Raw genomic sequence first — 12,238 nt, 5'->3', positions numbered from 1 at the left:
ATAGCACAGTCAGGGAAGTGTTGGTTTAAGTGATTTGATGCACTAGAAAACAGCTGTGCTTCTCTTAGGCAGACCTAAATAAACTAATGGCAATAGTATTGAACTTCTAGTCATGGCTTCCTCCCCCATGAAATGGAAAGGAGTGCATACAACTTGCATAGGGTGGTGCCTGCTGTGCTATGTTCAGGGAAGAGGGAGACGAGCCATGACAAAGCTGTTGCCACATGCTGTCAGGCACTTGAGACTTACATTGCTGGAAGGAGGGTTGCACCCCACTTTTATCCTACTAGAAGACCTTTACTCTTCCAAGAAGCAGCTGCTAATGCCTCCTGTGTAGTACCCCTTGTAGTAGCAAAGACAGAACTGTGTTGTAATGAATATAAAGGGGGTCCTTTACTGAAGTTGCTAAATGCATACAGACCCTGTAATTCACACTGCCTGTAGCTTCCAGACTGGCTGACTGCTGCCTGATGTTGCTACACAAGGTCTCCCTAAGTCTTGGCCTGGCGTCTGTAGCAAGAAAAGGACTGGCTAAAGAGAAAATGAATCAAGTTTTCTGTGCTGTGAGTGTTGTGCACCGTTTTTTGTAGTAACTCTCCACACACTCTGCTGGATGCATTTTGCGGCAAGGCGTAATTTTATGGTAGGCATCTTCTGACTGGTTTTGTGAGCATCTTGCTGACACGGTTGCCAGCGTTGATATCTTTCGAACAAAGTGCTCTGAATTGTGCCTCTGCTGTGCTGCTTGGGCTGGGTTTCCATCCGGATCTGAAATTGGAAATTTATTACTTGGAACTGGTTTTTAAAGGTGAAACTGACACCAGTTTCTTATTACTTACCAAGTCCTGAGGGCAGAGTTACATTCCTGACGCTGCTGTAGGTGTTAATGATTTCATCAACTCAAGAAGCACAGAGCCCTGAACTCTGCTCTTGGCAGCTAGTAAAGAAGGGAAATTTTTAAAGGTTTTTTTTTTTAATGGTGTTTACATTAGCAAACGGGAATTTGTGGGACAGACTTACAATTGGAACTAAGAGAATTTGTGGACTACTTAGTGCTTAGAAATCAAATTGATAGTAAAGCCTCAGTAGGCTGCTGAAACTGGTCTTGCCAAGCACCTCTGAAGTTGCAAAAGAACAAGAATCTGTGAGTGGGCCTGCTGTGGGTGCAGGCCTAAGAGTTTCATTTGCTTGGTATGTTTTCTATGCCTCAAAATAATCAGGAAGGATACTATTATGCAAATCCCAAGATTTTTTTCTATATTACTTTCAGTTGCATGCAAATAGCTCAAAAACCTTGCTCTCAGTCTGGAGAAATTCCAGGATGTGGTTTTTTATTTTGTTTTTAGAATAGCTTCTGTCTTGTGTTGTGCAGGAAGATGGCATTGTGAACAGGGACCAGGATTTAAAATCAGAATTAACTGGCATTATTCTGGGCTCTGCTGCTTACTTGCTGTATGATCTTAAGCAGACTGTCATTCTCTTCATACCTGTATTGTGATATCCTTGTGTCTTGCCAGGTTGCCGTGAGACATAACTTCTTCTATTTTAAACTTGAATAACTCTTTTGATCCAAGAGCTAGCTGTTTTTCAAGTGACCATTGTGCATATGACAGACTGCTGTGGAGGTAGTAAATGGACGGTTACGGAATTTAGCATTGATGAAATTCAGGTATTGACAGATGAGACTCAAAAGCTTATCCTGTAATTATTCATAGAGGTGCTTAAAAGGTGAGTTGTTGATCACCATTTACAATTAGCTATACAGAGAACATTTGGCGACAGTGTTCTTCAATCTAGGAAAAGTAAGTCAGGGCCCAGGCTCTGGGAATTAAACTTGGCAGAGGAATCACAAATTTCTAAAGTGAGAGACAGTTTGCTGAGGGTTGTGGTAGATTTTCTGCTGCTGGAAATCTTTAAATCAAATGAGATGCCTATTGAAAAGTTATATTCTACTTTGGGCAGGAATTAATTTATGGCAATGCTGTGGTTTGTGCTATGCATGAGGTCAGACTAGCTGATTGGTACAACCCTTTCAGCTTTATAGTTCATAAGATTGTCTATCAGATTTGTGACTGTAAGTCTTGCTGAGGCCAGTGGAAGCCAAATAAACCTGAAGCCAGGGTTTTACACTGCCTTCTTCCGCATCCTTCATGCTTCCAGCCTGTATTCACTTGTTGCCCAGCTAACGTGGAAATATCCTCCTGCATTGCTTTTATCTTCTTATCACTTCACGGTGCCACTTAGCTTGCTGTGTTCCAAACTGCAGTACCTTCCACATGTGCCTTTAAATTGTGGGATGTTTATTTTTTGTGTTGCTTGGGTTTTTTTGAAATGGGAATTCAAAATTGAGAAGGTTTGGGCAGCATAGCAGGTTGTGAACACAGCTGGGCATTCCTGCTCTGCTGTCCCTTTGGCAATGACTGATACAGGGCATTCATGTGTATTTGTATTCATGATTTTTATTTCCCCACAAGCATTGCGCCATTCAAATTTGCTTCACAGAAGAAGGGATCCTTGACTGCTGAGTTGCTATCCATGCTTCACACACTTGTCCAGCAGGTCAGATGGCGATCCACTGTTATTTTTCCCGCTGTACATTATGGAACAAGGCAACTAGCCCAGTGGGTCTTCATTCTGTCTCCTACTGTTGTACTACACTACCTGTTCAGAGTGGATGAGGCAGTTCAGGACTAAAGTAGAACTCCACATTCATGACCAAACTAGCAGCTAAATGATTGCTGTTGTTGGGATGGAAGCTGGTAATAGCGTACAGGTGTTGAAGTTGGAGAGGATAATCACTTGGCTGTTTGAGTGACTATTCTGAGAAGACAAACTAGATCTTGGTAAGCGTTCATCTCCCTTACTGACACTGGTGGTTAGACTTTCGAAAGAGCTCAGTATGTCTCATGCAAATATTTCCATTAAGATTTTTTCCCATTAAAAGGTCTACTCTCAGAATTGCCAAGGTTTGAAGAAAACATAGTTTCCCAAATGTTTCCACATTCTTATGTGAGCTTGATATTTCAAAATTTGTGATAAATCACACCAGAAACGTATATTAATTCATAACTATTTCCTTCTTCCTTTTTTTTTTTTAAATGCTGCTGAATGCTGTGCAATCAATGGTGATAGATTTTTTTTTTTTTCTAAATTCTTTGTTCTATTTATTTCTTTTGGGTTCAGTAGAAGGGAAAAAGATATTGATGAAAGGGGAAATGTCTTTGTTTTTTCCTTTCCTTTTTCTAAAAAAAAAAAATCTCAGAAGGCATCTATAGAATTCCCAACAGTAAAATAGCCTGCTGCTTTTCTAAATGATTTTTTTTTTCTTTTTCAAGACAGTTCTTTCTCCTTTTGACCAGCTCTGTTCAACAAGCTGCACTCTTTTTGGAAATATGCCTCCTGTTTTGCACTGACGTGGAAGCTGGAGAGTTTTGTGAAAACCTGGTCTTGGTAGCAAGGGCCAAACTCTCTTTAAAATTAAATTTCTAATTGTTGAAATTCAAATGTGTCTTGTACATGCATGGCAAGTGAAGTTTACAGATTATATGTATAATCCTCTTCTTGCAAGTGACAGTGGTGAAGAAGGCTAGGCTGCAGGCAGACAGATAAAATCAGTGCATTTAGACAAAGGATTTCCTGCATTTCCTCTAAATAGTAAAATGTTCCTTTTATGGAATGCAATTGAATGGAAAAAGCATCAGCTAATTGAGATGTTCTCTTCAATTAATCCCTGTTTCGAATGAATGGCCTGAAGGGCCACATACAATTTGGAGAGGCCAGGCTAGGTGTCTTTGCTGGTATCATTTCAGGTGAGCCTTTAGAGCTGTGGTATAGCAAATCCTTCTTACTCTTCAGGGACTAATTCTGTGAAGCTACAACTTGGACATGGCTGGATAAACTCATCTACTGCATGTGATAAGCCTGCCCCCAAGGGAGGTTGGGCAATTTTGCTGGAAGGAATCTTGCTCACAGCATCTTCTGGGTGTAGTCTAGCAGGCAAGTGTCCTGAAGAGACCAAGCAGCTGCATGGTAAGGGATTGTTGGAAGAGAGAGAACACCCAGTCTGTAGTCCTTAGGGGATACATTGTTTTTCTGGCATAAGGGTGCACACAGCCCTGCTTTAGGATAACCTGGAATGTAAGGATTGCTTTTGTTTTTTCCCCCATCTTTTATGTCATTGGAGATAAAAATCAAGTTGTTTTGGGAAGCCTGTCTGATTTTGAAATGGTTATGAAAAAGACATCACCCAAGGGCTCTGCAGAAACTTATCTGATAGATAACGTATGCAGCGTGGGAGGGTGGCAAGTCAGGGCCAAGGGTACACTCACTTGGCACGTGATGCTTTGGTGAATAGGGCAGTGTGTTTGACTTCAGGATCCCACGACGTGTGGCTTTATCTGCAGCACTGGTGCATTGCTGTGGGTGTTAACACCCTTTCCTTCAGACCTGGTTGGGAAGAGGTGTGCTCTGGGAGAGCCACAGGCAAGAGAGTAAAGTTAGAAAGTAGTAAAGGATGGAGAGTGTGAGGGAGTGAAGATGAGCTGCTTGCTACTGGAGAGCTGGCATTTTCAGCATTATGGTCTCTCTAGACAGGTTTCTGTGGAGACAGTCCCTAGTACATAAACTGTCAGATGTTTGGGGAGCTACATGCTGCTGAGCAGGAAATCATTCAAATTCCTTATCTTCCACACAACAGACTCAGGAGGTCCTGCCAGAAAGCTTGCACCCAGGCCTCAGGGAACAGGGCTTGACCTCTGGGAAAGGGTTTTTCAGGGGTTTTGCTTACAAAAACTGAATTCAACTACTTTCTAAGCACTTGCCCTGAAAAGCTTCTGAAGGGCAAATACTAGATGGTAGTGGTTAGCAGGCCTGCTGTGGCTAAAATCCCATCCTGTTCCCACAGAAATCAGCATCCACTGTCTTCAGTGCAAGCAGCTGAGGCATACAAAGGGAACAATTCTGCAAAGCCCTAAACTTCTGGAGAATTCAAATCCAAACCCAAGGGGTTTTTTTAGTTTGGATCGTCTCCAGTTAGGAAAACTTATTCCCAGGCAGTGAAGTAATGAGACTGTAGAGTAGCGTGTCTAGGGAATGTCTTGGAACAAGACAGTGCAATAGCAATGGTCTTACCTTACCCTGGTATGGGAACCAGTAGATGTACAAGTCCATTGTGTTTGTCACTGTCTCTGCCTGTGTTAATGCAGGGACAGTGTCTATGCTGTGGATGACATTAGAACTGGGAAACAGTAGTTTGATAAGTGTTACTAGGCAAGAGCTTTTCTTTAAGCCTGACTCTCTGATAAATCCTCTGGGGAACCGCAGCATTTAATGTTAATGACAGTTTTACCATTAACAAAGTTTGATAAGCATTACTAGTCAAGAGTTTTTCTTTAAGGCTGCTTCTAGTGGTGTTAAATTGTCTGGGTAATCACAGCTTCTAATGTTTATGGCAGAATTGTGTTGTCATTAACATTTGGTTTTGAGAAAGGCTGAGGCAGATGCTTGATGCAGTAGAGTAACAATCTGTGAAGACTGACCTTCTACAAATATGGGGAGTCTTTTTTTGGCTGATTAACACCCTGTCTGTGAATTTTTGTGGTGTGAGAACCTATAATGACTTTGATTTATGGGAAAATGTACTGTTGTTTTTATTTCTAACGTACCTTTTCAATGCATGGATCTTGGTTCTGCAGCTTGTTCTTGTCTGTCATTTTGCAGACATTGGCTCAAGAGAGAATTTCTGCAATATTCTCCTGTCATGCAACCAATCTAGATCTGTACACAGAAGTAAGTCCCCTAAACACTTACATAGAGCAGAAGCTTTGCTGGTAAGAGGACTTTTGAGAAATTTGACTCCCTTTGCTTAAGAAAGATGCACTCTTTTCAGTGGTGCCCAGTGACAGAACAAGAGGCAATGAGCATAAATTGAAGCACAGGCGATTCCATCTGATAACAAGAACCTTTTTAACTGTGAGGGTGTCTGAACACTGGCGCAGGTTGCCCAGAGAAGTTGTGACTCCATCCTTGGTAATACTCAAAACCCAAATTGACATGGTCCTGGGCAGCTTGCCCTAGCTGACCCTGCTTGAGCAGTGGGGTTGGACTAGCAGTCTCAAGAGGCCCCTTCCAACCTCAACTACTGAGATCAATATTGCAGCATTTTCTTAAGAGCTGGCTACCTGCCTGGCCCAGCCTTATCTCAAAAGCAGCAGCAGGAGTCATGAGAATTTATTGTTACATCCAGCCTGTGAACCACTGCCTAGAGCTTTCCCTTTCCTCAGCTCCACAAGGTGTGTGGTGTGTGTCTTTTGACCACACAGAAGTTTTTGGCATGTGGTTTCTGTGGCCAGGGTGTTGGGCCTTCCCTGGAAAAGATTCTCAGAAGTACACATTGTTTCTAAAAGTCCTCTTTAATCCCCCTTGTAGACCAAAACTATACCCCTTTCTTAAAGGGGATGTTTTGACTTGTCATTTCACACTTTCCTTTTCTTTCTCGCTTTTTCTTTTCTTTTACCAGTTGATCAGAACTCATTTATCAACTTCTGAATGAAAGGTGCATCATGGCTCACCCACCACTCCCTGCTCCAAGAGGTGGTCAGTCTGCCTCTTAAAGAAAACCTGTCAGATCTTTCTTGTTAATCTGGGGATTGTTTGTTTTTAGTTTTACACCGCAGTGTTTGCAGAGAAAGAAAACTCTGTAAATTAATGAAAGAAGCATCGTTCCTTGAGAAAGACATATACATTTTCTTCAGTGAGGCTGAAGGCAAGGTTTTCATTTTTTGTCTTCCCTTCAACCATTATTCCCTCTCCCCCTTTTTCTTTCATATGTTTCATATAGATTACCCTCTACTGCCTGGTGAACTAATGTGGACTTGTAACTTTTTCTACCTTTCAGAGATGGACAGAATAAAACATGTGGTTTGGGATTCTAATGTCCTCTTAATGAAAAAATATGGATTGAAGCAAAAAATGGGGCATTGGAGCCTTGTGAGATAGGGGTCTGTGTGTGTAAAGCCATTGTGGGATGTAATACTTGAGGGAACCCTGACCTTTGTCTCATCTCACTCAGGCTTTGAGGGGACCAAGATGCTCCAGCTATTCTGCTGAGCTTGTTTCAAAACTCTCAAATTGCATCCCCACTGACTTCTGGATCTGATGAGCCAAAGTGGTTAGTCAGCTTTGCAGCTTTGTACAGATCCCCCCCGTGCATAGTGCTTGGGAAGCTGCATTGGTGAAGGCAGGTGTGACATAGCACGGCCAAGCTGGGAGAGGACTCAGTACAGAGGGATGTACATACACTTCGTTGTTCTCTTCTGCACTGGATAAATTCCATTTCCTTTCAGGAATGTTGAGATGCAGGTGGTATGGAGAGAGAAGGCCTGGACCTTTGAGTGGGACTTGTTTCAGGAAAATTTTAGCACTGTGTCCCTAGTGGGGCTGTGCATTCAAAACGCTGGAGAAGAGCCATAAAACAAACTGGCATAAAATAAACTTGCTGTACGGTTTTCATACTTAGTCCCCAGTTACTTTTGGTGTGTTTATCAAAACATTGTGGGTTTTTGGATCTGTCTGGTGGTGGGAATGAGAACAAGGGATGAGATAGATGTATATATGTGGACCATCGTAAAGTTTTGACTTGGGCCCTCTATCTTTAAATCTCTTTACTGAAGTACTTCCTTGGCTGGAAGAAGATTGGAAAGAGGTGTTGCAAAAACCTGTGCTTTCACTGTTCTAATAAAGCTGTTGGGAGGGAATTCCTTCTAGCAGATTTTTTTCTGAGACGGGTTGCAAATACTTTTACTTTTGTTTTATCTAGAGGGGACAGAGAGCTTGAGCTAAGGTGGAGTATTTGCTACGGTGGCAGTCAGTGGAGTTTGAAAGAGGGGGCAGAAGTCTGGACTGAGGCTATTTCATTATTTTCAGATAGGGAAGGAAGGAATACTTGCATGAAAGTTGTCTGGTTTTCTCTTTTAGAACTACACTGGAGCATGTGTGTTTGGTTTTGTGAGCCTGGAAACGTTTACTGTATAGAAACACCTTGCACTGAAAACCAGAGATATATGACCAAAGCAGTGAAAGAAGCTTAGAATTCTCACTCATATTTCAGTAGTTGAGCTTAAAGTATATGTTCTACCAGCCAAACGCATTATCTGTTTTTAACATGTTTATTCACGAGTGAGTTGTGGGAGCTCGACTGACCAGCAGAACAGAAAGACATTGTTTTACTATTGACCAACTGTCTAATCGTGCCTTGGGCTGTGAATGCACGTATGTTACTTGTGGATGGTTGATGCTGAACAGCTTATGTGGTTGTTGAGCAGCTCCTGAACGTCAGTGTGCTGGCATTAGCTTATTTCCATGGGGTTGTCTCAGAAGCGGTAGGCAGGTGAGAAGTATTTTGTTTGATGGGCTCCAAAGCTATAGCTGGTGAAGAGAATCTGCAAATAGAGGTAAGACAATAACATAAAATCATAGAATCATAGAATAGTTTGGGTTGGAAGGGACCTTAAAGATCATCTAGTTCCAACCCCCCTGCCATGGGCAGGGACACCTTCCACTAGACCAGGTTGCTCAAACCCTCATCCAACCTTCCAGGGAGGGGGCAGCCACAACTTCTCTGGGCAACCTGTTCTAGTCCCTCACCATCCTCATAGTGAAGATTTTCTTCCTTATATCTCATCTAAATCTACCCTCTGTCAGTTTGAAACCGTTACCCCTTGTCCTATCACTACACTCCCTGATAAAGAGTCCCTCCCCATCTTTCCTGTAGCCCCCTTTAGGTACTGGAAGGCTGCTATAAGGTCTCCCCGGAGCCTTCTCTTCTCCAGGCCAAACAACCCCAACTCTCTCAGCCTGTCCTCGTAAGGGAGCTGCTCCAGCCCCCCGATCATCTTCGTGGCCCTCCTCTGAACTCACTCCAGCAGGTCCATGTCCTTCTTATGTTGGAGACCCCAGAGCTGGACAGAGTACTCCAGGTAGGGTCTCACGAGAGGGGAGTAGAGGGGGAGAATCACCTCCCTCGACCTGCTGACCACACTCCTCTTGATGCAGCCCAGGATACAGTTGGCTTTCTGGGCTGCGAGCACACATTGCTGGCTCATAGTCAGTTTTCCATCCACTAATACCCCCGAGTCCTCCTCCACAGGGCTGCTCTCAATCCACTCATCGCCCAGCCTGTATTTGTGCTTGGAATTTCCTTGACCCATGTGCAGGACCTTGCCCTTGGCCTTGTTGAACTTCATGAGGTTTGCATGGGCCCACCTCTCAAGTCTGTCAAGGTCCCTCTGGATGGCACATCCCTTCCCTCCAGCATGTCGACCACACTACACAGCTTGGTGTCATTGCTGAACTTGCTGAGGGAGCACTCAATCCCACTGTCCATGTCGCCAACAAAGATGTTAAGCAGTGCCAGTCCCAATACCAGTTCCTTTGAAACCAACTAAGAGACATGCAGAACACTGGCATATCCCAACAAGTTCTTCAATCAGTGGGGGAAAAAGTCTGAATCTAAAGTCACTTTCCCTTGTATGTCTTGTGTTAGTAATCCTCTTCAGAGTGAGTGCTGCTTATCTACTGCTGCTCTGTGACACACTGAAAATCTGTGGGTGAGGAGGAACAGTGAGCAAACTACATCTAGGTCTTTGGCAGTGGTGATGGGGGTACAGGATGGAGAGAGCCAAAGGTTGTTGCAGTGTGGTCCATGATGCACAACTCTGCACTCTGGCACTGGCTGGTAAAGGTGCAGAGGCTCTGCTCAGGGCTCGGAGAGAAAGGAAAGCTTTGACTTTCTGCACAGCTTGAGAGCAGCTTCTGCTTAGTGGTGTCAGAAGCAATGATGACTCTTCCCTCACTTTCCTTCTATTTTGAGACAAGCTGGTTAAGCTGTTATAAGCAGCATGGAAGAATGTTCCTGGGCAAGGAAGGTTTAAGGGGAAGCATGGAAGTGTAGCTGAAACATAAAACTACTACTGACATACATCATATGTTGCTTTTCTGAATCTGTAGTCAGAGACTTTCACAGTGATAAGATTAAGGTTGAAAACTAAACCTTTTTTGAATACATCCAGCCTAGCAAGAGGTCTGTGCAACACTAACAAAGTACATGTACTTTTTCTTGTTCCAGTGCGAGGTATTACCTTCAATTTAGATTTAGCTTTCTCCCTTACTGCATTGCCCACTTCTTGAAGTGCAGAAAACAGTTTTACAGCCCAAATGAGAAGGTGTTTTATCTTCAATCTTATCCATTCATTTTAAATCTCTATCAACTCTGCTCCTAGCACATTCAGATTTTCTTTCCCTTTTTTAATGATAGAAATTGCATGAGTGAATACTGTTGAAAAGAGTTATTCATACTGGTCCCTACTGAAGTTTGTATATGACTTGGAATATGTTCCACAGGAGTCGGGAAACGATGATTTGGGTGCTCTACTTTTGACTTTGCTAGAATAAGCTCAAAAGGCCTTTGCAGAAAATGAAATATTTTGGGGACTGAAAAAAAATCTCAGGTGCCCACCTGGCACAAGTTCAGTGAGGAACATTTCACCAGAAATAGCTGAGCCTGAGTTCTGCTTGGAAGAGTTGGTCTCTTGTTCTACAAGGTTACGTGCTTCCATGGGAATTATTAGCAGTCTGTTATATCCATGGAGAGGAAACTATATAGGGAATGCATGTTGTGCACTCATATAAGGAAGGAAAGGCTCTTGTAAATTCTCTATAACCTAATTCCAATACTATGTTCACCCTGGAATTACTTCTTTGATAAGATGAGCAGAATTTTGAGTAGACCTTCCAATATCTTTCTGAAAGAAGGATAAAATGCTTCTTTTTTCTTTTTTTCCTGCTGACTTTGTCAAAGGTCTGAAATAATGTGTTTTACAGAATGTAAGACCCTTAGTATCTGATAAGAGATTTCCTCTGGAGTGACCTCAGCCTAAATATTTGAAGAACTGAATATGAAGGCATAAATTTATTTTCTTGACTGAACCATTGGCTGGTTGACCCACTGGCATTAACTCCACACCAAGGTCTTTCCACAGCAAGACTTGCTATAGTACTCCCACAAAGAACAGCATCCTTCCAGTTAGAAAACTGATCTTTCCTCTTGGTCTTTGCTCCATTTCCCGTGATAAGTGGTTTCCCTCTATTCAGTTATTTAGTAACTCAAGCTCAAATTCTGGTCCTTAGAGACACTCCTTCCAACTTAGAGAAATGCTTTCTTTGGTCCAGAGTGGTCAGTTAGAAGGGGCAGACAGATCTCATTTCCAAGATATTGTCAGTGTTGGTTTCTCTCTGTTAAATGAAAAACACAAAACTGCTTCTCAAGGTGGATCCAGTCCCAGTACTAAAGTTTTGTTTTGTTTCATTTTGGCAATGTTATGTTTCATCTGGAGGTTTCTGAGATGCTGTGAAAATTAATTCCTTGGAGGGCACTTCTGTGAGCAGCTTTCTGGGAAACAGGTGTCTTGGTGGTCATCATGCTCGGGTTTGATGATTGAGAACTGTTTGCCATGTAGTTGTACTAATGCAATTTAAGTGGAGAGAAACTCTTACTGTAGGGGTATTCCAGTAGATGCTGGAAATATGTCCTGCAATATTGATATGGATATGAAATGTGCTCTGTGAATTAAGGAGAGTTAATGCTGCTATTAGCAGGCCCTGTAGGAGATGAATTGTTTTCTTATCATGCATGACCTCTTAAAAATGTAGAAAATTTTTGCCTGTGTTTGAAATCTCAGCATGAACAGGATATTCTAAGATCTTGTGGACTCGCTCCTGTCTAAAGAACCAGTTTTTTCTTGGAATCAGGGTAACATTTCCAATTACTTTCCACACCAACTCCCCTCTCTTGACTTGAGTTGCTTAATTTGTTTAATTCTGGGGTTATCCCAGTAGAGCTTTTTGTGATTAATAGCTGATAACACTGTAAACCCAGAACTAAGAACATTTCCTGGGCAGTAGCCATGCTTCTTACAGGCTGTGTTTGACTGATTTTAGGGTATGCACAGAACAAGCACTGGGGAAGAGGTCACCCTGGAGTGTCTCAGTGGTGTGGGCTCAGTGTTTGTATTATACATCTGCTAGTTTATCTTATTTTCAGAGATTTGGAGATGGAGCCACTTCTCTGTAAGATTTTCTCTGTTTTAAGCATTACCAGGTACCACTGTTGTGTGGTGGACCCTTGGCTTGTAATATGAATGACTATGGGGGGGGGGGGGGATATTTTATTGGGGATTCAGTA

At 42.6% G+C, this 12,238-nt stretch overlaps 1 protein-coding gene across 5 annotated transcripts in view; it reads left to right on the top strand.

The window, feature by feature from the left end:
- The window catches only part of DAAM2 (dishevelled associated activator of morphogenesis 2), a 236,526-nt gene that overhangs the window by 88,594 nt on the left and 135,694 nt on the right, over positions 1-12,238 (top strand). The window contains exon 2 of one of the 5 annotated variants that reach the window (XM_074818121.1): positions 5,719-5,787. The exons of the other annotated variants lie outside the window; for them this stretch is intronic. The gene's annotated coding sequence lies outside the window, so the exon portion shown is untranslated. The remainder of the gene's footprint in view (positions 1-5,718; positions 5,788-12,238) is intronic. 5 annotated transcript variants of the gene reach the window in all.

This window comes from Strix aluco, chromosome 3 (genome assembly GCF_031877795.1).
Source record: "Strix aluco isolate bStrAlu1 chromosome 3, bStrAlu1.hap1, whole genome shotgun sequence".
In the NCBI taxonomy this organism is placed as follows: domain Eukaryota; kingdom Metazoa; phylum Chordata; class Aves; order Strigiformes; family Strigidae; genus Strix; species Strix aluco.
The sequence above is the reverse complement of the archived record's forward strand: the minus strand, read 5'-3'. Positions and strand labels throughout refer to the sequence as shown.